Here is a 6,000-nt window from a genome sequence, read left to right as displayed (position 1 = left end):
ATGTACGTGCGCATGTATGTATAGGAAAAATCATGTTGTATATGGGGTTTGGTAGTATATGTGGTTTCAAGCATCCACTGGAGGTTTTGGAACCAATATCCTTTAAGTAAGGAGAAAAAAATCATTAATATTAATCATTAATATTAATCTTGGATTGTATTTAAGGATGCAATAATTTCTCAAGGGAGATTCAAATTATGGGGCTGGGCAGAGATATTTAATTTTCTTCAAATTAATTGATGTTACCAATCTTTTATCCCTGCCTATGTCAATTAATGGGGTTTTTCTCAGCAGTATATAACATCATAAAATAGAAAGGTTATTTAAGGAATTAACATGCCTGGAAAATGCCTCAAATATGTAGTTCCTCAGTATTTGTTTATAAATGAATAAATGAACTAACAAGTAACTGAAGTATACAGCTATTACTTTCTTCCTCCCTTGTTTCTAACCTTAATGACTGCTTTACATGTCTAATGAAGTCAGTTTGGGGAGTGTTAAATTACATTAAAATATTTATGTCAGAAACTCCATCAGCATTTTTTATGTTCATTATAAGTTTATTTTTCATAACAATTCTCAAAGAAATTTTATTCCTCATTACATCGTTATTGAAATTGGAATTTAGAAAGTAAAACTAACTTACCAAGTATTCTACAGCTAGAATACCATGGAGTCACAAATTGAATCCAGGCTTTATAGACTTTCGATTAATATATAGCATAACTGTTCCCGTTCCTTTCATGCCAAGCTATAAAAGTACAGTTCAAAAAAGGAGTCCATCAAGTTAAAATTGTCATATAATCACAATTTCTATGCAAAATAAATAATGTCAATGATAGTTATAATGGAATTCCCTGTTGTATTACAATGTACAAATTTCTTCAATTTATTCACTTTCATTTTCATACCAATAAATTGCTCTTTGTATCCCCAGTTTTGAAATTTAATCTGATCTGTTTGGGACAGTAGCACATTCAGTGTAACATGAATGTTAATAGCATGACACAGCTATGTGCAGTACATTTGACCTCACCATAATGGAGCTGCCAAGTTTGAAGAGCCAATATTATTTGTACAACTGCCTCGCAGCATCATTTTCTCTAGTACTTCAAAAGAGTTCCATGGTTGGATAAACTCTTCATATGCCTCTACAGGAAAGTCAAAACACACATTTACCTATTAAAAACAGAGGAGGTCCCCTAAATAAAACTGTTTCTCACCTCTGTACCAATCAACCTAATTTCAATTTGTTCCTCTGCTGCCCTCTAGAGCGCTTTGACCACAACACACACATCATCATTACCTTCTCCCTAGCTCTTGGTCATAACTCAGTCTTCACTACCTGAAGTTGAGTCTGGCGAGCTGCAAGAAATTAGGGGTTTGGGGATAGATTTTTGAATACCAGTTTGTATATCTTCACTATTTTCTAACTGCTCACATCTTTCTTTTCTTTCCAGAATTTTCAGGATGGAAACTTTTTGGAAGGGAATGGTATGTTCAACTCCTTTTGGTTTTTGCAATCACTTTAGTTTCTCCGCCTACTGCTCTCTGGAGGAGCACTTTACCCCACTGGAATACACGTAGAAAACATAAAAGAAAGTGAAATCCAATTCATTGTAAAATTAATGGAAGTGATGTTGAAAGAAAGAAAAGTTTAAGAAAAGTTTAAATGAGAGAGAGAGAAAAAAATTAAAGAATCACTACTGCCTTCCCTTCCTCAGGTCCCTTATTTTCAATATTTTTTTTCTATTTTTAATGTTCCACCTTCCTTCTACTTCTCTTCCTTCTATGATACCCCAGGTTACTGGTCCTTACATATGCCTTAGAGGCAGAAAGTGTTTTTTGTTTGTGGTGCAGAGGACTGAACCCAGGGCCTCCAGCCTGCTATGAAAGTGTTTTGCCACTGAGCTACATCTCTGGTCCTTCCTTTACTAGTACTTGAGTAGAAAACTAAGCTAAGTTAACTTCATTAAGATTTTATTGGACTATAATTTATACCTTCTGGGTACAGAAAACCTAATGCGACAACAAAGTATTGTTTATCTGAAAATTTTGCCGGTCTAGAGTCCATATCAGGCCCAAGTGAATCTGTAAATTTCATCAAGCAGGCACTACATTTCAGAGAAATTTTTAATTTATATTATTTATCTAAATAATGATTAACCCAGAGAGACTTTTGAAGAAGAACAGATTAGGATGACACAAATTTAAAAATAAAAGTTAATTTAGTGAAGACTTTAGTAACACTTAATCCTTCATGAAATGTTAATTCATAATAGTAGCTGACAAATACATCCTAACACTTGCAATATTTTCATTATGAGAATGTAATTCTTAAGGTGGTTAACTAACTTTGAAGATACAGGCTTCATTGTCTGTTACTAATTAGGATATTCTTCAAACTAGCACACATCTTGTCTTGTAAATGGGCTTTTAAAATAGTATAGTCTTTTCAGAAATCCACTCAAGCTCTCCCCCAAGTGATCCCTGTAAAAAAAAGGAGTAAATTCAATAATTCACAGGACTTTTGGAAACCTAGTCACTTAGCAACTGTATGACAAAACAAATTTCACATTCTATGGCATTTTATTCTATATTTTAAAAATGACTGTTATATCTGCATGTGTTTTTTTGGAGAATAATTTATAATTGATGGAAGTAAAAGTGCAGGTGTTAAACAATTTAGTTGCACTGCTGCAAATCATAAACTTCTTTGAATAACATATCACTCGTGATGAATTTCAAAAGGCTTACCAACATAGCCTATCCTCCTGCATCTTCCATCGAATAAGTAGTATGAGAATGTAAAGCATAAAATGTAAAGTTAAAGTCATGATTTTTTTTATTTGTAAGACAGTGCTAAGAAGGTTGTCCTTTTCCAGAACATGACCCTCAGCCAAGCAGATAATATTTCACTGATAATGAGCCTATGGGAAAAGGATTGGTGAAAATAAGCAGGGTGCCAATGTTCTAAGTATCAGAACCTGAGCACTGATAATATCAGTGAGTACTAGAGTGTTCTTAGATAACTGAGGTAGATGGCTAATTGTGCAAACTAAGAGAGTAAGTTTGGACATATAGAAAAACTCAGATTATTGGATTCTCCACAAGAACAACTGAACGCCAAAAAGAGATTGAATTTTTAAAAAAAATCAATTGGAAAGGTAGAGATGTTTGAAATATTCTTTGCTCTAGCAATAGGACCAGAAAAGATGGAGGGTAATAATAACATACACAGCAGAAAGAATCTAGATACAATATTTTATTTTTATTGTCTATTTTTTGTAACTTTTTTTTTCCTTAAAAGGAGAAACTTCTATGCTTCAAACCCTTTCCGTTCACTATCTAGCCTGTCAAAAAAAGATAACCACAATTGGATCAATAGTGTGCCAAACTGCATTTGTGGTTTCACTTTATTTAGAAGTTACTCAAGAAAGAACAATTAATTAAAAATTCAAAGTATCTTTTCCTTTAACTTGAAAGTAAAATGGGTCAGTATTCTTGACCTTATGTGAAAGGAAATCTAAATGGAATTGTTGAGACCAGATGCGTTTTGGCAATCAAGAAAAATCCTGTTTATATTTTACCCAAAGGCAGAAACTGACATTTAGCTAAGTTTTGGTGATGATAAAATAAAAATTGTTCACTTTTAAATAAAAAACAGAAATCCTATGTTGATTATTGAAATGCAGGTCTAATCGGCAGTAGTTCAATCAATGAAAAAATCTCATAACAGTCATCCATTAAACACTTTGCTGACTAAATCACAACTGTGATTGTTTTAAAAAGTTAGTTTTCCTTCATTTCAGTAAAACATACAGTATGTTTGTTATCATACATCAGAAAATAGAACTGAGTTCACAAACCATACAAAAGTTAAATCGACTTAGCTCATCTCAGAAATAAACAGGTTTAAAAAGTAAAGAAGGCTGAGAATAGTGTGGGATTAGTCCAGTGTTCTTGAAAAAAATTATAATTTCATCAATCTCTATTTATTGTTTAGGAAATGCATAATTATTTTCATACATGTTTGTGTTTCTAAATTTAGAGTCCTGGCTGATATCTTTTTCCTAACGAGGTGACTAGATAGGAATTTTGGCAGAATGGAAAAATTCATTCTTAATGTTTAAAAAACAGCAAGAAAAGAATTCTGCTTTTTTCAAAAATCAAAATCTTTGGAAACCTTTCACCTCACCATGCAACATCTGGAAAACTCTTGCCAAGGCCTGCCCTTAAGGAACCAAGGATAGAAACTGTTAGTAACATTCTGATCTTTCTGTTCCTTAAAAGACAATTATTTCCACTGCTTATGTGTTGCCATCAAAATGCAGGCAAGTAACACACACTTGGATAGCCTTATCTGATACAGTCTGCAACTACTTCTCTGTAGAAAAATGATAGTACAGTAGGAGAAACAGTGCCTATTAGCAAACAGCAAAGGTATGGACAACATCATATACCCTTACTCATTTAATTACATTCATCAGAATCCAGTGCTTTAACAATGTTCAGACATAATTTCTAAATTCTTATGAAAGAAATTTTGATCCAGCTTCTGCCTGCTACAAGTGTGAAAATGTTCATGTCTAGAGGGGAAAGCATCTTATAGGACTTGATTACCAAATGATTGCCCCACCACTATGTAACTGCAGAAGTTGCTGGAGTAATCAGGAATTTCTATCGAAATATTTTCTCCTTGGAAAGTCCTTTCCTGGGTTCTTTTTTCTCTCATCTCCCCTTCTTGAGCTTTTGGTAAAATTTTTCTCGGAGCAGAGGGCCATTTCAAACTTTTCCCAATTATTCACTCAAGCACTATAGCAAACGTCTAATATTTTATTATTTTGGTAATGTTGTAAGGCTAATACCACCACCCAAAAAAACTTACAAGTCATGTCCAGGAGGGAATGTAGACATGTTAGTTTCATTTCACAGGTATGCCCTTTTCAAATTCTTTTAATACATAGTACTGGAAAGAGGGAAGGACGTTGAAGACTTTATTCATCTTTCTAAGCTTTCACTAATAGCACCCTCTAGTGTCTCCAGATAAGCTATGCATTGGTCATCAGCTAAGTACAAAAAACTGCTGTTGAAACTGCTGACGGTTATAGATATCCGTAAATACCAAGCTTTCGCCTGTCTCCACATGTTTAGTTTCAGCAAAATTTATTTGCCATTTTGTACCTGTATCAGTTTCAGGCTTACTTTCAATGTGACAAGAGAGCCTCAACACTGTAAATTTCCACCAATTAAATATAAAAGCACCTGTACTAATGTTGATAGTAAAAATGCTTGGAATTGAAAAAGTCCTTTTGACTTTCAAAGCCCTTGCATATACTTTATCATTTTTGTATTTCACAATATCATCCCTTCCCTTTCTACCACACATGTATGTTTGTTATTACTCTTAGAGAAGTAGGATGATTTCACTTGAGATAAAGCTAAATAAATTCTCAGCTAAGGTTTTCGGTTTAGGTAGTCCCTATCCCAGTTCAATTTTATGTTATCTTTTAATGCTATATAATGTTTATTTCATAAGTCTTGCAAAGTGACAACTGTTTAACTGAATGTTTGTCATTGTGCTAAGCATTTTAGGTGCATTATCTTATATTTTGAGGTGAACAGTTCACTATCCTCATTTTTAGATGAAGAAACTGAAGCTTTTTAGGACAGTTCTGTCCCCAAAGTATATAATACCATCCAAATATGTTAGCTTTAAATTTTCCAGCAGAGACTTTAAAATGTTAAAAAGATGAAATTAATTTGAATAATATATTTATTTAACAACCTATAGAAAATATTATTTCATCATGTAGTTGATATGCAATATAAATGATATTACATATGTGTGTATATGTGCTGTCTTCAAAATAGAAGAACCCCAGCACGTGTCAGGGGGATGAGCCACATTCCATGTGCTCAATAGCCACATGTGTCTAGTGGTAATCTTATTAGAAAGTAAAGAGCTAGAGGTTAATTTGTCTGTAGCCACACACCTAG

Source organism: Sciurus vulgaris (genome assembly GCF_902686455.1).
Source record: "Sciurus vulgaris genome assembly, chromosome: X".
NCBI lineage: Eukaryota > Metazoa > Chordata > Mammalia > Rodentia > Sciuridae > Sciurus > Sciurus vulgaris.
This window is presented reverse-complemented; position numbering follows the sequence as displayed.